Source organism: Balaenoptera musculus, chromosome X (genome assembly GCF_009873245.2).
Source record: "Balaenoptera musculus isolate JJ_BM4_2016_0621 chromosome X, mBalMus1.pri.v3, whole genome shotgun sequence".
NCBI classification, from domain to species: domain Eukaryota; kingdom Metazoa; phylum Chordata; class Mammalia; order Artiodactyla; family Balaenopteridae; genus Balaenoptera; species Balaenoptera musculus.
The window spans coordinates 53,827,574-53,851,334 of NC_045806.1; the positions used below are offsets into that span (position 1 = coordinate 53,827,574).

The 23,761-nt window shown below is 36.3% G+C and overlaps 1 protein-coding gene across 1 annotated transcript in view; it reads left to right on the top strand.

Annotated features, from left to right (window-relative positions):
- Positions 1-23,761, top strand: part of AR (androgen receptor) — a 174,570-nt gene that overhangs the window by 47,534 nt on the left and 103,275 nt on the right. The window lies entirely within an intron of this gene.

A 23,761-nucleotide genomic window follows, 5' to 3' on the forward strand; every position in this document is an offset into this window, starting at 1 on the left:
CAAACAGTGAAAGACTTCGTCTGTTTATCTTAATTACTGTATATAAAATCTTATATTTTCTTGTGCTTTACTAATCCTGTGGATTTGGGGAAGCTCCACTCTTTTTCCTGTTTTGCTCCTGGGTACTCTTTTTTTTTTAAATGATTCTTATTTTTCTTCACAATGTAAAGAAAGGGAATAAAATACTATTAAGTTACTACCAGCATAAGGGAAATAAGTCAGACAGAGAAAGACAAATACTGTATGATCTCATTTATATGTGGAATCTAAAGCTGAACTCGTAGAAACAGAGAGTAGCATGCTGGTTGCCAGGGGCTGAAAGGTGGGAAAAATTGGGAGATGTTGGTCAGAGTGTATAAACTACTTCCAGTGATAAGATGAATAAGTTCTAGGGATCTAGTGTACAGCATGGTGACTATAGTTAACAAAACTGTATTACTTACTTGTAAATTGCTAAGACAGTAGATCTTAAATGATCTCACTAAAAAAAAAATATGTGAGGAGATGGAGGTGTTAACTAACCCTACTGTAGTTATCATTTCACAATATATACATGTATCAAATGTATATATATTGTATTGTAAATGTATTGTACACTTTAAACATACACAATGTTATATGTCAATTATATCTCATTAGAGCTGGAGAAAAAATATTACTATTTTCATCATGTAGTTTAGTGGTTCTCATTGAAGCCAATTTTGCCCACCCTGTTCCCAGGACATTTCACAATGACTGGAGACATTTTTGTTACAACTGGGGTGGGAACAGTGCTCCTGGCATCTAGTGTAGAGATCAAAGATGCTGCTAAACATCTTATAATGCACAAAACAGGCCCCCACAGAAAAGAACTATCTGGTGCCATATGTCAACAGTGTGGAGACTGAGAAACCTGGTATAATGGAATCCAGGAAACTTGGAATCTAGTCTCAACTCTCCCACTAACCACCGAGTCATTTAACTCTTCTCTGGGCCTCAGTCTCCTCATTGCAAAATGATAGATTGAGTTACATGATCTTTAAAGAATTTTTCAGCATCCAAAGCTTAGAAACCTATGAAACCTCATGGTGGTCTCTTTGTTATCAGAAAGAAGGGTTCCTTGGTGACTCCAATTTTTTCTTTGTTTGGGTAGCCTTCTAGATGATGTACTTATTTACTTTGTTTTTCAATTAATTTTTATTTTTTAATCAAACCAATATATATAGAGATATCTATCTATCTAGATATCTTTAAAGCATTTTAAAATCTATTTTACACAAAGCAGTTGAAATATAAAGTCCTATTTTAGATTATTTTGAATATCTGATTTTTAAAATGGTTTACAAATCTACCTTGTCCTCCATATGCAATTAAACAAACAACACACTTTAAGCATATTGCTTTGAGGGTTCTGCCTGGGTCCAGGCTGTGTGTATTCAGTTCTCCCACACAACCCTGTAAGAAGCTAGTCAGATGGATAATTAGATTATCATGGCACACAATCTTCACACACTCATTTTAGGCATATGTAGATTAGTGAGCACCACACATTACATGCCATTTCTCCAGAGAAACTGGTTGTGTCATTCCTGCAGAAATCTCACTTAAAAAGCCACATGTGGGAATATTTTCTCAGGCAGTTCAAAAACTAAAGTGGTCCCTAATTTGTACTGAAAAGTAATGATTCCTTTAAGAGCAGCTGTTCTGGTTCTCCCTGTCTCTCTTGGTACCATATGCCAACCATTGTTCTATGCACTAAAACAATAGCTAGGTTTTATGCTGTGCCTTACAGCCACATCACACCCATTTTACAGGGGGAGAAACAGAGAGGTAAGTCACTTTTCCCAAATTACATAGCTAAGAAGTAGTTTGCTCAGTGTGGAAACTTCTTCACAATGTCATTTCATCAATTTGGTATTTGTACACCTGAAACTAATATAATAGTGTATGTTAATTATAACTCATTTTTTAAAAAAGCCATTTCATCGAAATGTAGGAAAAGCTTCTGGTATCTCTCTTGAGCAGGGATCAGCAAACTTTTTCTGCAAGGGCCCTGATAGTAAATATTTTAGGCTTTGTGGGCCATGTGGTCTCTGTCAAAACACTCAAATTTGCTGTTGTATCACAAAAGTAGCTATAGACAGCCCATAAATGAATGAGTATGGCTGTGTACCAGTACAACTTCACAAAATAAGGTAGTAGCTTGAATCTGGCGTGTAGGCCATAGTTTGCCCATCCCTGCTCTTGAACATTCCTTAAGGTTCCATGACCCTGCTTGGTATATCCATTTGCCCTCCTTTTCACCCTTTGGGAGTGTAGCTAAGTTAAATATTTCATTAGATACTTTAGTAAGAGCACACGTAAAACACTGGGCTCCTCACATCACCAGAAGTTAACCTCCTGAACTCTTTTACCACAGACTAGGCACTGCTCTGATTTGCTCTCTTCTAGCCACACCTTTGGCCCCTTCACAAAAGCTGACACCCAGGCTTTCCAGAAAGCTATTTGAGGCAGAATGCAGAACAATTGGCTTATAGTGGCCTATGAATATCTGCTTTCTGCCCCGGTAACTATTTCCCAGGTGAGTAGGTGCCCTGCCCTTCCTACACAGAGCTTTTTGATAGTCATGGTATAGAAATTGTGGATATCCCTTGCTTTTGGAATAGATGTGTTCCATCAGGGCTGGCTAGAAGAGGGAAAATAGAATTATCCAACTACCACTTTGTAATTGGACATGGATTCTTTTGGATAAAAATCATCTTAGCAGACCAAATACACTTTTGGTGAAAGACAGCCTGTTGCAGGCACAGAACACTTGGACAAGATTTCAAAGTCCTAGCTGCCTTCACTACCAGCTTAACCACAGTGTTTATGGCCTTGGGCAAGTCACTTCCCCTCTGTGAGCCTTAGGTTATTATCCATGAGATGGAGATAATAATTATAATTATCCCTCAGAGTTCTTCTGAGAACTAAAGGAGATGATGAATGAGAAAGTGCCCAGCACTGCCACACGTAAAGGTGAGGGTATAACTGAGATGAGTGGGCCATTGGGTCAGTAGCCCAAAAAGTGCTGAAAGTCTACTGCTTAAATAATCATCTCTTATTGCTTTTTTTTTTTTTTTGCAACACTTTGTAGTAATTAGTTTCTATTCTAATTAGAAAAGTAATCTTTGGCTCTTTGCTGAGTTTACCTATAATAAGGGTACCAGTTTACCCTTAGAACATTAGTTCAAATATTTTTTTAATAATACAGAATTGTTTGGCTCCAACTGGAGCCACAACTCTCTTAGTCAACGTTCTTAGCCATTCTCTTCTTCACCTCATCTCTTTCCACTTTTTTCTACCCAAGGCAAAGTTTGAGGCAAAGAAAATCCTCTTGTGATCTTAAGACAAGCATGATGGTAACTTATCCACGAGCAATTTCCTGAGTGCCTAACTGTGTAAAGAACAGAGTAGAATCCTTGGTCTCAGAGAACTCAGTCTGGATCCATGCTGTCCACTATGTAGCCACTAGCGACATGTGACTATAGAGCTCATGAAATGTCACTAGTTCAAATAGAAATGTGAGGGAGGGAGTGGGAGTAGGAGGTGAAGGGAATTATCCAGAGGAAGGTACTCAAGTACACCAGAAATGGGTATTTATTAGAAAAGAGGGCTACAAATTGTTAAGGAGGTGAGTAATATGTGTGACATTACTTGCTCCTATATACTCTGCTTTTCATCTTTTTGTTGCTTTGATGGATGTAGTCTCAGCTCTATGTTATATAGGTAAAGTTGCTATGTAGATATCGTATTTCAGCAATGTACACTGAATACCTACTCATCCATAGAGTACAGGACAGTGGGGGATAATTTGCTTATTTTGCTACATGGAAAATACAAGATGCTCAGTGGATAGATTCATGTCATAGTGAGTTCACCACTGAAATTAGACTCTGAGATCGGGTTTGATTTAAATGGCTGGTTAGGAAACTGGATTCAGTTCACTTAATTCAGGAAGCTCATTTTGGGCAATTTCTAAATCACCAATATTGTGTTTGAATGTTAAGAGCCTATATTTGTCTTCCAGTTACTACAGTGTAAGAGCCTTGAGGAAGGAGACAGATTTTTATTCATCTCTGAACCTATACCTGTCTCTCTCCTCCTGTGCCTAGCACCAAACAGGTGCTTAATAAATACCTATTTACAACACAAATAATAGTCCATGAAGTTTACTATTTGACAAAGGAACATAATTGTAAATGCAATTTTTACTACTTAGAACTACATGTCGATTTTCATTTTAGAGATTTCACAGTACTGATTAATTATTTCAAAATAAGTTTGAAGCTAAATGACAAGTCTGAATGATGAAGTGATTTTATTTACTTTATTTGTCCCAAGCTTATGATTTTTTCATGTCAATGCCTAGAGAAATTGTTAAATAAATTATGGTATACTCATAATATGGAATATTATGCAGCCATTAAATCAGGCAGATATGCATATACTGACACACTATATTGTTGAGTGGAAAAAGCAAATTTCAAATCAATATGTTAAGTATCATCTGACTTTTGTAAAATAAAATCACTGCATTTGAATGAACATATATGCATATGTTTATATGTGTATAGGAAAAGCTGTGGTAGAATATATCTCAAGTTATTTAAAGTGGATCCTCGAGCAGTAAGATGGAAGAGACATGGGTCTCAGTGTTTATGTTATACACCCTGTATTGTTTGATTTTTAAAACAATGATTATGAGTTGCTTTTGTAATTTTTTAGAAAATTATTTTAAAATTCTGGTACTAAAAGTAGAGCAGGGCAATACAAGTTTTAAACAAAACAAAAATAATTAGGAGGAAACTGATCTCCAATTAAATTGGATATTGGGGTACATATTTGTCTATTAGTTCAGCAATGGTCACTTGGAAAAGAAGATTCTTCAACAAATTCTGCTTAGTTCAAGATAAATTTTCTAATGGCACATTTTCTTTGTAAAATGATGTATTATGTATTTTTAGTTAAAGTTTGAAGTATAAATTGTGTGTGCTTTTAAAGTAAATTAAATGGATATTTCAGCCAGATAATCATGAAAATACATGGGATAATAAGGGGTTATGCAGCAGCTCACAGTCTGTACCTTTTCCTTGTTCTTTATTCATAACTTAGGAAATAAAAATACATTTTGGGCCCCTTTACTTCCCAAATAATTCCCTGTCTCTCCAGTACAGTTGTAAGTTTATTGATAGTAAAAGCTATGTATCCTGTATCTTAGGAAACAATTTATTTATGTCTTATAATTTATAATTTAGGATTTAAGATATAGAATTTAAATCTTAGGTTATCAGGGTTGAAAGAAATCTTAAACGCCATCTACTCAGTCCAACCTGTGTGACACTTGAAATCCCCCTGCAGTAGGAAATACTAAATACAGAGAAGGCACTCCACACTGTAGTTATTTAATTACTCAGAGAGGAGACTTTTTAAGTCTTATTGTATAGTAGGTACTTTTAGATTATTTATAATAATAATAATTTAGATTATTATTTTATTCTTTACAGACCTGCAGAAAACTGTTTTAAAAAGTCTCTTTTTCAGATTCAAATGTTTACACGATTGACTCCTTCATTGGTTTCATTTTTTCAGCTCTTATCAGCAAGTGTAGTTTCTTGAAAGGTTCACCTTTAATTCACAAGAATAATGTAGAGAGATGAATGAGAAGTAGAACCATAGACTGATTCAAATGAATGGGAGCTTGTAGATAACTCAATCCAACCCCCTCGTTTTACAGATGGGTGAACTGAGGCCCACAGAATGGCAGAGACTTGCTCAAAGTCACACAGCAAGTCAGAGGAGGACCTAATTACGTCTCTTGCCTTCCATTTAGTGAGCTTCCTGTGCTGATATTCATACCAATGTCAAATCCCCTTTTGCATTATAGCTTGACCATAGCAATTTTTCCTGAAAAATATGGCAATAAGTTAAGTATGGGTAGACCATGTGAATATGATATCATTCCCATGACTAGGTTATATTATATGGCATGATTGACTTTAAGAGGGGTCTAATCACACAAACCCTTTAAAAGCAGAGACTTTTCTTCACCTGGTAACAGAATAGAAGGAGATATGAACCTTGAAAAAGATTTGATGTGCTAATACTGGCTTGAAGATGGAGGGAGCCACATGGAGAGTAGAGTGGCCTTTAGGAATGATCCCCAGCTGACAACCAGCAAGAAAATGGGGACCTTAAATCTAGAACTACAGAGAAATGAATTCTGTCAACAACCAGTGAAACTGGAAGTGGATTCTTCTCCCAGAACCTCCATATAAGAGATCAGTCTGGTTAACACCTTGATTTTGGCCTTGTGAGACCCTGAGCAGAGAACCCAGCTGAATCCACCAAGACTTCTGACATACAGAACTTTGAGATAATAAATGGGTGTTATTTTATGCTTCTCAGTTTGTGATAATTTGTTATGCAGCAATAAAAAAACTAAAACATGTACCATGTGTCTAAGGTAAGCAGTTTATCAAATCTCGCGTGCCTCAGTTTCCTTTTGCTTGTCATAATGGAAATAACCTATACTGCTTTGAAATTGTAGTTGTGAAATGTGACTTCCACAGTAATAGGAGACGTATTATTAATTGGGGTGGTATTATTAATAACAATTTTTATTCTCCCAGGCCTGTAAAAATCCTTTTCGCACACACACAAAAAAGTAAAGGAATATAATTTGACCCTAGGTAGAATTTCCCACAATGTAATCTTAGGATAACCAGGCCATATACCTGCAGCTCTACTGTAGCAGAGAAAATATTGAGCCTGTAAAACTGTTCATTCATATCACATACTGATTGAGAACTCAGGCTGTACCTTGCACTGTAGTAAGCTCCGTAGATGATATAAAAGGGAAAGGAATCAGACACGGTCTTTGCCTTCAAGTAACACATAAAGTAGTAGAAGAGAAGATATGGGGTCACACTAATATACTCCAAGATAGGAAGTGCTTGATGCCTTGAGATGGACAAATAAAGTTTGGTGAGAGTTCAAAGAGGGTTTCCTGTGAACTAACTTGGCCTTGAATAATAGTGAGGATTTGAATAGCAGGAGACAGAAAAGGAAAAGCATTCCAGCTAGAGGGAGGAACATAAGCAAAGACATTGATAACCTAGAAGGTTACATGAGGGAGTAACAAGTAGTTCAGTATAACTGAAGTGTAAGATGCGTAAGTATAATAGGAAATGAGTTTGGAAGAATAGATTGGGGCCAGATCATAGAATATCTTGATTTCTGTGTTAAGGAGTTTGGACATTATCATGTGTTTTTTGAACAAAAAAGTGAACTGATCAGATTTGTGATTTAGAAAGAAAATTATGTCACCTATGGAGATAAGGGTTGCTGGTGAGGTTTGGAAGGTGATGAGACAGAGACTGGAGACAGTGAGACAATTTAGGAAAGAAATAAAGTAAGAGATGATAAAATCATGACTTAGGAGAGTGGTTTTAGGAAATGAGAAGAGGGATGATGTTTTAGAGGAGTCACTGAGGTAAAATGGACATAGCATGGCAAGGAGGCAAAACTCAAGAAGTTTGTAAGGTGCTGAGATAAGTAGAAGGCACACAGCTAGGAAGTTATCAGTCGGGATTAGTACCCAGACAACCTGGCTGTGGAGCTCTTGCTTAACCACTGTAGTTGACTCCTGAGAGTGTGGAGAACAGCAATAGTCAAGGAAAAGAACCCTTTTATATGCAATGTGACAGGAGTAGCACTCCCATCCAACCTCCAGCTGCTCTTTGATTGAAGGCTAGGAGTTGGGGTGGAATATAAGTGTGTTTATGTGTGTGTACATGCACTGCTTCTGGGAATGAAAGTGGGGAGCAGATTAGGCAAGGCCACTGCAGTGAAATCTGTGAGCTACCCACACTCGCCTGCTCCAAGGAGAGTCTGTAGAAATTTGGATCAGTTCACCGGGCATCACCACATAATAAACACTTATATAGGATGACTGCATTTCACAATGCCTGAAGGTTACTTTTGGAATCCACATTTATTTGTTCTGAGTCTGTTCTAAAGATTTGCTAACTCTCTGCTTGACCCCTGGCATGCACAGCCTGATTCATTGGAAAATATGTAGCACTTATAGCATAAGGCCTTGGGAGGCTTCCCAAATAGTCTATGGAAGGATTTGTAACATATTATCTCAGGACTGCCTATATGGAGCCCCTGTGGTGCACGTTGCAAATGCAGATTCCAGGGCTCACCTTCAGTCTTATTGAGGCTCAGGAATCAACATTTGTAACAAGCTTGGGACTGTTTTCAGTAAACATAAAAATTCTTTCTTTTATTTATTTTTATTTGTTGTTTGAAATCTCCAAATAAATTAGTCATTGTGCCAGAATAATCAAAGTAATTATGATACTGAATATGTTTCTCTGAATGACACCTTCTCCCAGAGATTCTGATATATATCTCCCTGCATCTATCCTGTTTGATAATTAAAGTTTAGACCATTTACCTAAAGAATGAGAGTAGAGTTCCCTACTGTTGTTAAAAATTCTTTCTTGAGTCTCAACAACTTGTGTGTGACTCTAACAAGAATACATCTAGTTAACATTAATGTTAGCATATTCACCCACTGCCTGAAGAAATTTGGTCCTAACCTTAAAGGAAACTAAAAAAGTTCTTCTTTACATTTCTCTTCTGTGAAATTTTTATACTGGTAGTAGAATAACTGTCACTGCAAGTCACCATTGTCTGCCTCCAGAGGAGGAGGCTTGACCTGGTGATGGTAACTGTAGCATGTTTTTTGAACATTCTTTGCAAGGTTGATTGTCTTGGCCTCCTTAGAACAGTCTCTTTCACTTTAGTCCCTCAGTGACCAGTGTGGGAAAGGGAATTTTATGGGATGGAGCTAGTTAAGTGAAATCCAAAAATAATTAGGACAGCAGCTCTTTCTTTCGGATTGAGTTAGGTAGGAATCTCAATGCACTGGGAAGCACCAAGGTCTCAGCCTCAGGCATTCCCAAAGGATTTTTCAAGTGGCCTGTATTACAGAGGACACTATTGGAATTGCCTGTTAATTTTGAGAGGAGATGTGTACCTGGTTGTAGGATGACTCACCCTTTTTGCTTGTATGGTTTCTCTTTCATTGTGGTCAGACAGACTCTCCAGAGGGCCAGTTCATTGTACATGTGTGTTCATTCCACCCTGGAGCCTTCTTTATAAGAAAGCATTCGTGGAGTGGTTTGCTGTTTTGTTTTACAGCCACTCTGCAGGCTATGGAATGGTCATCTGGCCTCTTTATTTGCCTGAGAAAAGCAGTTTTTCCCCTTCTTATCTTCATGGCTGCCAAACAGCAGAAGAGTAACTCAGGGAAGCCATATGATTTCCTTCAATCTGTCTGTTTTGAGACCATTCAGGAACGGTACAAGAACACCAAATCTGAAGTTTATCGGTTTGTATATTTGCTCCAACTGGACATGTGATTTTCTGTTTTTTCAGGTAACATAACTGACAGATCATTGGTACCCCCTCATTGAGGTGAATTAATCCATAATGCTTGCTATCTACCAGGCACCTGTGCTAGGCATTCTCTTAACTGAGATGAGACAAATTTCTGTCCTCTAGGTGTTTTCAGTCTAGCAGGGAACAAATATAAACAAATTGCTATTTTTTTTTAATGTCATAGTGTATGTGAATATAAAGTACTGAAAAGGTGATTAATTCTGAGGGAAAAGAGTGATAATGGAATGTTCTCAGAGGAGGTCAAGTTGAGGGAAGAAAGGCACTCCAGACAGAGGGACTAGCAAAGAAACATGCTAGTACATTGAGTTTGAGGGAATGGTAAATAGTCCAGTGTTGCTTAAGCAGAGTGCAGGTAGTTGTTAATATTCTGGGTTAGGTTACAAGAGGCCTTGGATGTCATCGTGAAGGTTTTGAACTTTGTCCTGTGGACACAGTCTTAGAAGGATTTAAAAATAATTTGTTAATTAATACAAAAAATAGTATTGAGCACTTCTTATGTATCAGGCATTGTGCATTAAGTGAGTATTGCCTTCTCTAACATTAGTTTTCCCCATTGAGGCTTGGTAGTTTTTAGTTTGCCTGTCCTTAGAAGGATTTTAACTAGAAGTGTGACCCTGAGAATTTGCATTTTAGAATGAGGGCTTTGGGAGCAATATGCAGTGGTGAAACTAGAGGTAGTGAGATCATTCAGGAGACCACTGCCTAAACTGGGCTGTATATGGGCAGAAAAGGATGCACAGTATGTTTATTGGATGGTCCTAGAGATTTCAAATACATTAAATTTGAATAAACAGTCTGGGCATATAATTATCATATATGAATACAAATAAACCACATAGTGTTTTTGAAAGAACTTGGAGCTTGGAATTATTAGAACATTAGAGTTCAGGCCCTGACACTACTGCATAGCTAGTTGTGAATCCATAAGAATCTTGCTCTTCTTCTTTAAAGTTTCCTTAACTATAAAATGGGAGTTTGAAACTTGCTAGCTACTTCCTAGAGTTATGGGGAACAATTGAGATAATACACGTGAAAGAGAGTGTCCTATACAAATATTGGTTCTTGAGGCAGCTGTGATTTAATGTACTTAGTATTGTGCCTATCTCACAGAGTTGTTATGACCATCAAATGGAATAATGGATTTGAAAGCATTTTGTTAACTTTTAAGTGTGATTCAAGTATTAAGAATTAGTAAAAATAATAAAAGATTGTGACCACCTAGAGGGGTGGGATAGGGAGGGTGGGAGGGAGACGCAAGAGGGAGGAGATATGGGGATATATGTATATGTATAGCTGATTCACTTTGTTATAAAGCAGAAACTAACACTCCATTGTAAAGCAATTATACTCCAATAAAGAGGTTAAAAAATAATAATAATAAAAGAGAACAATTCATTCTGCATCCAGATGTTCTGTCTCCACTGTGACTCATGTACTCATTCAGAACTGTGCAGATGAATCTCCACTTAATTTTCACAGGCTGGATTCCCACACGTAACAGAATCGAATGGGACCAAAAGATTCTATGCATTGCCTTCTTTCCTGTCAAAGTTTGGTTCTGGGACTAACAGAACACCCATTTTACGTGAGCTGTCACCAACGTTGTGCCCACATTCAGTTACTTTATACCCATGTGCATGCTGAATTTGGGCACAGGCCCTCAGATCCAACAGAAACCCCAAGTTTCCTTCCGTCAATTGACCAGATACCAATCTTCAAGTTTTGTGCCTAGCAGGGCCACAGGTTTTCACTGGGCAGAAAACACCATGAAACGAGGCATGATCTGGAAATCTATTGCTTGTGATCAGTGGAAATACCTTACCAAGCAGACCCCACCATGGTTTGTTGTTTCCAATGGAGTTAACAGCCACATGGAAATTCTGCCTTTGGTGTCTATGAGATGGCGGATAGAGGTGAAAAATCAGAGCAGCTTCCACCCTCATCTTTGAAATTCTAAGATAAAGAGAACTTGAAACTCTTCTATCCCATTGTTCATTTCATCAGCAGTCAACAGAAGCCATGTAGTAATTCTCTCTCCATTCTCTTATTTTAATTTCAGTGGAGCTTAAGATGCTCTGGCTTTTGGTTTTCATGGATCATGTAATATTTTCAAACTGTTATTTTTGAGGACAAGACATTGGGAAGAGCCTGATTCCTTGTCTCTTTACTCTTGGCAAAGAAGATTAGATCGTGTAAAGAGATGTTCTATTGGCTGAATTCATGAGTCAGTATTAGTGAATCTAATGCATATTCAAGAATTTTGTACCATAAGAGTTGAAATTCCAATCTGTAATGTAATCTTTTAAAAAGATTTAACATGGAAAAATAATGAAAGAAAATTAAAGACAAGTAAAATGTATCACTAGTTACCTAATCACCCTATCAAAATTCATTTTCATGTTTATACAAACATTTAACCATTTAAATTTTCTATATTTATCCATGTAACCTGTGTTTCTTTATCTGGTGTATATAAAACATGTTTTTTTGTCATGGGTTATTTCTTTTATATTTTGTCTTTTCATGGACATATTATACATAGTATTTTTTATTTTAATTGCTTCTTGACATACCATAGAGCTGCACTGTCCAATACATGTGGCTATTTTTATTTAAGTTTAAGCTAATTAAAATTAAAGTAAATTAAAATTTCAATTCCTCAATCTCATTAGCCACAAGTCAAGGGCTCAATAACCACATGTGTCTAGCAGCTACTGTTTTAGACTGTGAAGATACAGAACATTTCCATCAACAGAGAAAGTTCTATAGGGAAGGATACCCATAGAGTAAATGTGCCATAATGTAGTAAACCATTTTTCTATTATTGGGCATCTAATTATTTCTCATTTTTATATATTATGGATAACTTGACAGTGAATATATCTGTGTATGTAGCTATTTGCTTTGGTTTAATTATTTCTTAGGATCAATTTCAAAAACTGAGTTATTGGGTCAAAGAGTATGAACATGTTTTTTTTAGAACCTGTAGTGTATTGCCACACTCTTTTCAAGAAGGTTTATATCAACTTAAAAGTGCTTTGAGTAGCATATGATTGTACTAGTTTCACTGCAATGTCAGCAGCACTGGACAATATCAATTTAATTTAATTTAATTTTATTTTATTTATTTATTTTTTAACACCTTTATTGGAGTATAATTGCTTTACAATGGTGTGTTAGTTTCTGCTTTATAACAAAGTGAATCAGTTATACATATACTTATGTTTCCATATCTCTTCGCTCTTGCATCTCCCTCCCTCCCACCCTCCCTATCCCACCCCTCTAGGTGGTCACAAAGCACAGAGCTGATCTCCCTGTGCTATGAGGTTGCTTCCCACTAGCTATCTATTTTACGTTTAGTAGTGTATATATATCCATGCCACTCTCTCACTTTGTCACAGCTTACCCTTCCCCCTCCCCATATCCTCATGTCCATTCTCTAGTAGGTCTGTGTCTTTATTCCCATCTTGCCACTAGGTTCTTCATGACCTTTTTTTTTTTCCCTTAGATTCCATATATATGTGTTAGCATACTGTATTTGTTTTTCTCTTTCTGACTTACTTCACTCTGTATGACAGACTCTAACACTATCCACCTCACTACAAATAAATCCATTTTGTTTCTTTTTATGGCTGAGTAATATTCCATTGTATATATGTGCCACATCTTCTTTATTCATTCATCCGATGATGGACACTTAGGTTGCTTCCATGTCCTGGCTACTGTAAGTAGAGCTGCAATGAACATTTTGGTACATGACTCTTTTTGAATTATGGTTTGCTCAGGGTATATGCCCAGTAGTGGGATTGCTGGGTCGTATGGTAGTTCTATTTTTAGTTTTTTAAGGAACCTCCATACTGTTCTCCATAGTGGCTGTATCAATCTACATTCCCACCAACAGTGCAAGAGGGCTCCCTTTTCTCCACACCCTCTCCAACATTTATTGTTTCTAGATTTTTTGATGATGGCCATTCTGACTGGTGTGAGATGATATCTCATTGTAGTTTTGATTTGCATTTCTCTAATGATTAATGATGTTGAGCATTCTTTCATGTGTTTGTTGGCAATCTGTATATCTGGTTTGGAGAAATGTCTATTTAGGTCTTCTGCCCATTTTTGGATTGGGTTTTTTTTTGTTGTTGTTATTGAGCTGCATGAGCTGCTTGTAAATTTTGGAGATTAATCCTTTGTCAGTTGCTTCATTTGCAAATATTTTCTCCCATTCTGAGGGTTGTCTTTTGGTCTTGTTTAGGGTTTCCTTTGCTGTGCAAAAGCTTTTAAGTTTCATTAGGTCCCATTTGTTTATTTTTGTTTTTATTTCCATTTCTCTAGGAGGTGGGTCAAAAAGGATCTTGCTGTGATTTATGTCATAGAGCGTTCTGCCTATGTTTTCCTCAAAGAGTTTGATAGTGTCTGGCCTTACATTTAGGTCTTTAATCCATGTTGAGTTTATTTTTGTGTATGGTGTTAGGGAGGATTCTAATTTCATACTTTTACATGTACTTCTCCAGTTTTCCCAGCACCACTTATTGAAGAGGCTATCTTTTCTCCACTGTCTATGCCTGCCTTCTTTATCAAAGATAAGGTGACCATATGTGCGTGCATTTATCTCTGGGCTTTCTATCCTGTTCCATTGATCTATGTTTCTGTTTTTGTGCCAGTACCATACTGTCTTGATTACTGTAGCTTTGTAGTATAGTCTGAAGTCAGGGAGCCTGATTCCTCCAGCTCCATTTTTCGTTCTCAAGATTGCTTTGGCTATTCGGGGTCTTTTGTGTATCCATACAAATTGTGAAATTTTTTGTTCTAGGTCTTTGGAAAATGCCAGTGGTAGTTTGATAGGGATTGCATTGAATCTGTAGATTGCTTTGGGTAGTAGAGTCATCTTCACAATGTTGATTCTTCCAATCCAAGAACATGGTATATCTCTCTATCTATCTGTATCATCTTTAATTTCTTTCAACACTGTCCTATAATTTTCTGCATACAGGTCTTTTGTCTCCTTAGGTAGGTTTATTCCCAGGTATTTAATTCTTTTTGTTGCAATGGATTTACCATTTAGGGAGTGTTTTCTTAATTTCACTTTCAGATTTTTCATCATTAGTGTATAGGAATGCAAGAGATTTCTGTGCATTAATTTTGTATCCTGCTACTTTACCAAATTCATTGATTAGCTCTAGTAGTTTTCTGGTAGCATCTTTAGGATTCTCTATGTATAGTATCATGTCATCTGCAAACAGTGACAGCTTTACTTCTTCTTTTCCTATTTTGATTCCTTTTATTTCTTTTTCTTCTCTGATTGCTGTGGCTAAAACTTCCAAAACTATATTGAATAATAGTGGTGAGAGTGGGCAACCTTGTCTTGTTCCTGATCTTAGTGGAAATGGTTTCAGTTTTTCACCATTGAGGACAATGTTGGCTGTGGGTTTGTCATATATGGCCTTTATTGTGTTGAGGAAAGTTCCCTCTGTGCCTACTTTCTGCAGGGCTTTTATCATAAATGGGTGTTGAATTTTGTCGAAAGCTTTCTCTGCATCTATTGAGATGATCATATGGTTTTTCTCCTTCAATTTGTTAATATGGTGTATCACGTTGATTGATTTGCATATATTGAAGAATCCTTGCATTCCTGGAATAAACCCCACTTGATCATGGTGTGTGATCCTTTTAATGTGCTGTTGGATTCTTTTTGCTAGTATTTTGTTGAGGATTTTTTCATCTATGTTCATCAGTGATATTGGCCTGTAGTTTTCTTTCTTTGTGACATCTTTGTCTGATTTTGGTATCAGGGTGATGGTGGCCTCGTAGAATGAGTTGGGGAGTGTTCCTCCCTCTGCAACATTTTGGAAGAGTTTGAGAAGGATAGGTGTTAGTTCTTCTCTAAATGTTTGCTAGAATTCACCTGTGAAGGCATCTGGTCCTGGGCTTTTGTTTGTTGGAAGATTTTTAATCACAGTGTCAATTTCAGTGCTTGTGATTGGTCCCTTTATGTTTTCTATTTCTTCCTGGTTCAGTCTCGGCAGGTTGTGTATTTCTAAGAATTTGTCCATTTCTTCCAGGTTGTCCATTTTATTGGCCTAGAGTTGCTTGTAGTAATCTCTCATAATCCTTTGTGTTTCTGCAGTGTCAGTTGTTACTTCTCCTTTTTCATTTCTAATTCTATTGATTTGAGTCTTCTCCCCTTTTTTCTTGATGAGTCTGGCTAATGGTTTATCAATTTTGTTTATCTTCTCAAAGAACCAGCTTTTAGTTTTATTGATCTTTGCTATTGTTTCCTTCATTTCTTTTTCATTTATTTCTTATCTGATCTTTATGATTTATTTCCTTCTGCTAGCTTTGGGGTTTTTTTGTTCTTCTTTCTCTAATTGCTTTAGGTGCAAGGTTAGGTTGTTTATTTGAGATGTTTCCTGTTTCTTAAGGTAGGATTGTATTGCTATAAACTTCCCTCTTAGAACTGCCTTTTCTTCATCCCATAGGTTCTGGGTGGTCGTGTCTCCATTGTCATTTGTTTCTAGGTATTTTTTGATTTCCCCTTTGATTTCTTCAGTGATCACTTCGTTATTAAGTAGTGTACTGTTTAGCCTCCATTTGTTTGTATTTTTTACAGATCTTTTCGTCTGTTTCTTATTGATTTATAGAGTTCTTTGTATATAAAGGAATTTGGTTCCTTGTCCTATGTGTTACAAATATGTTTCCCAATTTATCTTTCAACTTTGTTTATATGTTTTTCTGTCCAGCAGTTTTAAATTATGTAATTAAATTAATCATCCTTTTCCTTTATGGCTTTTAAGTTTGGAGGTCATGCTTAGAAAGTCTTTCTAGGTGGGTTTGATTTAAATCACATACTGTAAGTATTTTTGCCAAAAAGACTCAGTTATGGATGTAAAAACTAGAAGGGATCTTAGAGGTTGCATAATTCAACTTTCCCCTCCTCATGTCTTTTAAATTTTTCTTTGCAGAGGAAAAGAAATTTAGCCCAATGAAGGGAATGGACTTTAAAAATTTCATAGCAAGGTAATGGTAAAAATGTAGACTGGAATGCTGGGCTCCTGATGCCTATTCCAGTGATCAATTTAGTTTAACCAGATTGTTTCATAAAAAGAGATTTCTTACTTAAAAAAAAACCACATATTTAAACAACTTAGAGATAGAGTTCATTTTTAAGAAAGTACACAGCACATTTTAAAACAAAGATTCATTTTATTTTTCAATTAATTTTTACTTAGAGAAACATCAGCATATTTTCAGTTAAAAATAAATCATGTATGTGCTTTAGGTTTTTAGTTGAACAAATGTGCAAATATTCTAACCAAAAGAGCATATCTGGTTTTGTTTTGTTTTTTACTTTCTCAATTATCAAGTGTGAAATGTGGATTTATTTTCACAGAAATGTATTGTGTCTGATAGAGATGAGAACTGAAAAATGTTGGCTTGGCTGCTAACTGCATTCTCACCTTCCTTTCCCTGCTTTGACAAAGCCTGGAATGAAATCTAATTCCTTTTAAATTATTTGGGACCTTAGCCATTGTGACCTATGTTGATTGCAGATCTACTCAGAGCATTCCCTATTCTAAAGCCCCCTCATGGCTCTTCATTTCCTGTAAGATAAGGTCCAAGCGCCATAGCCAAACTTACTGTAGCCATTTGACCTCTAGCACCTATGCATAGTCTTCCAGCCTTATTTACACTTCTGTTTATACATGCTGTTTCCCTGTTTGTGGCAACATTTTTGTTCCCCACCTGCCTGCCTGACAAAACCAATTTAAGTAAACATTATTTCTGCTACTTCTTGTGAAGGTTTTTCCAATCTTTTCACCCCAAGACTAAGTTTTCCTATAGTCAGGACTTCTGGAGTGGCAATTCAAGCATCATGGTGCATCCTTTACCCAGCGAAGCAGCCATTTAACTGGTAATAATTAATAAAAACAACCATTTAAAATCTCTGGAAATTGCCCTAAAGGCATAAAGCAAAGGGAGAAACATTTATTCAAGGAAATAATTAAATCTCAGTAAGAACAGCAGGAGTCTATGGTATTTGAGCCATGACCTACTCTCATCCTCACCCTAGCTCCATGTGATGGAAACTGTTCTCCAGATAGGTACAGCCAAGAAGATGAGGGATCCCTCTCCCCCAACTCCTATTCTAGAGCTATAGTTAACCCAAACAGCATCTCTTAGTCCCTTTAGCCCTGTATTACAGAAGCACTATTCTAGGCAGACACAGCTGAGATGACTGGAGATCCCTCCCATCACCTAGTTTCCACTCATGAGCACTCTACCCCAGTGGTGGTAAGTCAGGATGACCCAGTTCATACAAAGGGTGAAGGTTGGGAAAGGCAAGCCAAGAGGACTAGGGACTACTTTCACTCCCCAGGGTCCACACCTATAGCAGAGGAGTCGCTTTGGGAGAAACAGGTCACTGTCTCTGTTCCCCAACTCTACTGCAGTGACACAGAGTTTCTGCTAAGTGGAGAAGGCAGGCCATTAGTATGGAGAGCTCCACAGGTCTGCCCGAGGGAACTGACTTTATTTGGAACAAAGCTTGGACAAATTCGTGCCTAAGAGCATTGTCAAAAGTAATGGAGATCTTGGAGATAAGCAATTAGAAAGGGATTGAGGGAGTTCCCTGGTGGCTTAGTGGTTAGAATTCAGGCTTTCACTGCCATGGCCCGGGTTCAATCTCTGGTCAGAAAAGTGAGATCCCTCAAGCCATGTGGTGTGGCAAAAAAAAAAAAGAAAAAGAGGATTGATATTTCCATCAGTAGTTGCAACAATTAAAACATCACACCAGCCAGAAGGTTACCAGAGAGAAGAAAAAAAGACAGCCAAGAAGAGGCCCTGTGGAATCATACTCATTTCTAGGTTTGTAGAGTGCTGTGTACATGTGGTAGGCTGTACCCACTAAGGAGAAATGAGAGCAAGAGGTGGGGCACACTTTGAAACATTCCTCAAGCCACATACAGATCTGCAAAATGCATCAGTAAAATGCAGAAGGCTTAAGGCTGAAGATGCTTAAGTACAACCTCTGAGCAAACATTGCCTGAACAATATGCTACTCTGACCCTGGGGCAACTCCTAGGAAGCAAGGCTTAATAATAAAATACTTGTCTTTAGTGGAATGTAAGACAATGCCCAAAGCTGTACCTTCTGAAGAGTGAACAGAGAAAAAAACTTCTGAGATACTTGTCACTGGCTGGATGTGGGGCAAAATCCTAAACTCCCTGAACTGTGAATGTAGTCTCCAAACCACGTGCATGTTCAATGGTAAAGGGCACAAATCTAACTGGCTAAGGGGCTTAAAGAGCAGCCTTTAACCAAAAAGGGGTTTATGTACCTTCAGGGTTAACCTATGGGAGGCCAGTCTAAAAGATAATAAGGAAATGAATCTGAACAGACATTAGAAGCTTCACAATGTGGGGGAAAATAGACTTCATAGAATTAGTTCATTCAAGTCACTAAACAAACAAATGACCAAGCAGAAAATAAGAGCAACAAGCTTTAGAATGGGGCAGGTCAGTATCCAGAGTTGTTACAATCTAGTATCTGAAATAATCCAGTTTTCAGCAAAAAAAATTGAGATGTGCAAAGAAAGAGGAAAGTATGGCCCATACACAGGGAAAAAAAAATCAGTCAACAAACACTACCCACGAGGAAACCCAGATGTTGGACTTACCAGACAGAGTAATATATTTAAAGCTACTTTAAATGTATTCAATGAACCAAAGGAAATCATTTATAAAATACTAAAGGAAAATATGAGAACAATTTCTCACCAAATACAGAATATCAGTAAAATGATAGAAATTATAAAGAAGAACCAAATGGAAAATCTGGAGTTGAAATATGTAATTTAAATGAAAAATTCACTAGAGAGACTTAACAGTAGATTTGAGCTGGTGGAAGAAAGAATCAGCAAATTTGAATATATATTAATAAGATTATGCATTTTAAAGAACAGAAAGAGAAAAATAATGAAGAAAAATGGACAGAGAGCCTCAGAGAAATGTGGGACACCTAAATAGTGCACCAATATACATGTAATGGTAGTATCAGAAGGAAAGAAGAAAAAGATCAGAAAGAATATTTGAAGAAATAATGGGTAACATCTTCCCAAATTTGATGAAAAACAATCTGTACATCAAAGAAAGTCAACTCCAAGCAGGAAAAATGCAAAGAGATTGACACCCAGATGTATCACAGTCAACATGTTGAGGACAAATGTAAAGAGAAAATCTTGAAATCAGCAAGAGGAAAATGATAGTGAAAACAAAATAAGATTAGCTAACTTCTGATTGAAAATAAGAGAGGGCAGAAGACAGGGTTATGGCACAAAGTGCTGAAAGAAAAATCTGCCTACTAATAGTCCTGTATTCAGCAAAACTTTTTTAAAAGTGAAGGAGAAATAAAGATATTCCCAAATAAACAAAATCTGGGAGAATTTGTTTCCAGCTGACATATCTTGCAAGAAATATTGAAAGCTGTACAGCAGAAACTAACACAACATTGTAAAGCAACTATACTCCAATAAAAATTAAAAAAAAAAAAAGAAATATTGAAAGGAAGTGACATCAGACAATAATTTGAATCCTCAGGAAAAAACAAAAAGCTATAGTAAAGGGAATTATGTAGGTAATGATAAAAAGTATAATTATATATTTTTAAAAATTTTTTCTCCTAACTCAATAAAGATCAATAGTATGAAACAATATCAGTAAAATTTTACTCTTGGGTCTATGACATATAGAAATGTAATATATTTGACAATAAAATGCAAAGGAGGAGAGTGGGAACCAAGCTAAATTAAAGAAATGGTATCAGTTAATGAATCCACAGAAAGAAATGAAAAAAATAATAAAAAATGGTAAATATGAAGATTAACATAAAAATCTCTATAAATTGTTCTCCCCTTTCTTAGCTTCTTTAATAGACATAGGATTATATAAAGAAATAATTTGTTTGGTTGATTACATATATAGACAAATTAGGCAAAATAGTTATTATATAAGGGGAGAGAATGGATCTGTAGAGGAGTAAAGTTTCTATAACCTCCTGGAAGTTAGTATAAATCTGAGATAGATTTTGATCATTTAAAATGTATGTTAGAAGCCCAAGAGCAACCAGTGAGAAAATAATTCCAAAATATAGTTTACAGAAGTTAACATAGTTAAAATTGTTCACTAGAAAATATCTGCTTTAGAAAAAGAGGCAGTGGTAAGAGAGGAGCAGAGGAACAAACAGTAATGAGAAAAATAGAAAACAAAATGCAAAATGGAAAAGGTAACTCTAACTATGCCAGTAATAATATTAAATGGGAATGAATTAAACAATCAAATCAAAAAGTAGAGATTGTCAGCATGGATAAATAAAACAAGATACAAGTATATGCTGCCTACAGTAGGAGACTCACTTTAGATTCTAGTGCACAAATAGGTTAAAAGTGAAAAGATAGGAAAAGATATTCCATACAAATAATAATCAAAAGAGAACTGGGGTGGCTCCTAGTAATGTCAGACAAAATAGACTTTAAGTCAAAACTATTACTAGAGATAAAAGACATTTTGTAATGATAAAGGATCAATCCATCAGGAAGATATAAAAATTATAAACATATGCACCTAACAACAGCGCCCTAAAATAAATGAAGCAGAGAGAAATAGTTCAACATAATAATTGGAAAGTTCTGTCCATTATATAGAACAATTAGACAGAAGATCAGCAAAGAATAGAAGACTTGAATAACTCTATAAAGCAGCTGGACCTAACAGACATTTATCAAGCACTCCGCTCAACAATAGCAGAACGCAAAACCTTCTCAAGTGAACATGAAACACTTTCCAGAGTAGACTATATAATACAGTGTAAGAAAAGATTTTGTGCTGCAAATTTTACAATCAATAAAATGAAAATCCAACCTATAGAATAGGAAAGCATGTATGAAAATCATGTATCTAATAAGGGACCTATATGTAGAATATATAAAGAACTCTTACAAACTAATAATAAAAAGACAACCCAATTTAAAATGGGCTGAGGATTTGAATACGTATTTCTGCAGAGAAGATATACAAATGAAAAAATGCTCTATATCACTAGACATTGGGGAAATGAAAATCAAGACCATAGTGAAATATCACTTGATACCCACTAGGATGGCAGTAATAATCATAATCATAAAATCATGTAAAATAACAAGTGTTGGCAAGAAATTTGGGTAATTGGAACCCTCATATACTGCTGATGGGAATATAAAATGTTGCAGCTGGTTTGGAAAACATTCTGGGAGTTTCTCAAAAAGCTAAACATGCGAATTCACTCTTAGATATATAAGTACAGGTACATAGCAATTTCATTCCTAGGTATGTATCAAGAGAATTGAAAATATATGTCCACACAAAAACTTGTACATGTTCATAGTAGCTTTATTAATATTAGACAAAAGGTAGAGGCAACCCAAATGTCCATCGGCTGACGAATAGATAGGTAAAATGTGGTATATCCATATAATGTAATATTACTCATCCATAAAAGGAAACAAGGTAGTGATATCTGCTACAGCATGGATGAACCTTGAAAATATTAACGTTAAGTAAAGGAAGCCAGTCATGAATGGCCACATATTGTATGATTTCATTTATATGAAATGTCCAGAATATGCCAATCCATTCAGCCAGAAAGTAGTTAAGATTCACAGGGGCTTTGAGGAGAAGATGGGGAGTGACTGCTAATGGGTATACGTTTTGTTTTGGGGTGATGAAAGCATTGTGGAATTAGATAGTGGTGATAGTTGCACAACTCGGTAAATACGCTAAAAACCATTGAACTGTGTACTTTAAATGGGTAAACTTCATGGTTTGTAAATTTTATCAATAAAGCTGTTAAAATGACTGTGTTCCTCCCCCACCATGTTTTTGCATCACTCTGTATTGTTCTCACTTATGAATTTTTTCAAGTTACATTTTAATAACTATTTGCTTCTGATAGCCTCAAAAGACCAGGTCTGCTGCCTGCTCCTTTCTGTTTCACTGGCTCATAGGATTCAGTTGCCACCTTTTGAATGGGTGGGAAGACTTTGATAAAGATAATGAGTTGTAGCAAATATAGAATATGGCAATTTTTAGGATATATAGAATAGATAAACAACAAGGTCCTACTGTATAGCACAGGGAACTATATTCGATATCCTGTGATAAACCATAATGGAATAAAGACTCAGACATAGAGAATGGACTTGAGGACACGAGGAGGGGGAAGGGTAAGCTGGGACAAAGTGAGAGAGTGGCATGGACATATATACACTACCAAATGTAAAATAGATAGCTAGTGGGAAGCAGCCACATAGCACAGCTATGAGATCAGCTCAGTGCTTTTTGATCACCTAGAGGGGTGGGATAGGGAGGGTGGGAGGGAGACGTAGGAAGGAGGAGATATGGGGATATATGTATATGTATAGCTGATTCACTTTGTTATAAAACAGAAACTAACACACCATTGTAAAGCAATTATACTCCAATAGAGATATTAAAAAAAAAACATAATGGAAAAGAAAATGAAAATGAATGTATATGTATAACTGAGTCACCTTGCTGTATAGCAGTAATTAACACAACATTGTAATTGAACTATACTTCAATAAAGAATAAATTAAAATTAAAAGAAAAGAATATGGCAGTTTAGTTATCTATATGCAAATCTATAAGATATCAGTTCCATGGTACGGGGGCTCATTGAAGAAAATGTGCTTTTTCCATTAGCATAAATGAACTTTAGCATATCTTATATTAAAAATGTCCATTTTGATTTACACTTTTATAAAAGTATGCTTTTTTTCCCTTCCAAATCCCAAGCAATATCTTTGACTTTATTTTTTTTCAGTTTTAGCCACCTCCCCTAGCTTATCAAGGAATAAAAATGGAGTTTCAAGATATAATTACATTTGCTTCCAACACTGGTGTGCAGATGGAATTAGTGTAAGTCAATCAGGATTTCTGAACATCAGTGACTAGTTGATACCAGGCTTTATTTTGGACTTGTGTGATACAATGAAGGAATAGTCAAATGAATCTAGCTGCTAGTTCTTGCTGTGTTTCTTCCTAGTTTCAGGACCTTAGGCAAGTTACTATGTCTCAGTGTGCTTCAGTTTCCTCATCTATTATCTCTACTATGCAGTGCCGTGGAGAAGATGCATTATGGTAATTGATATTAAAGCACTGAAAACATACACTGCACATAGATGACGGTGACGATGATGGCAGTGGAGGCTCATTTTGTT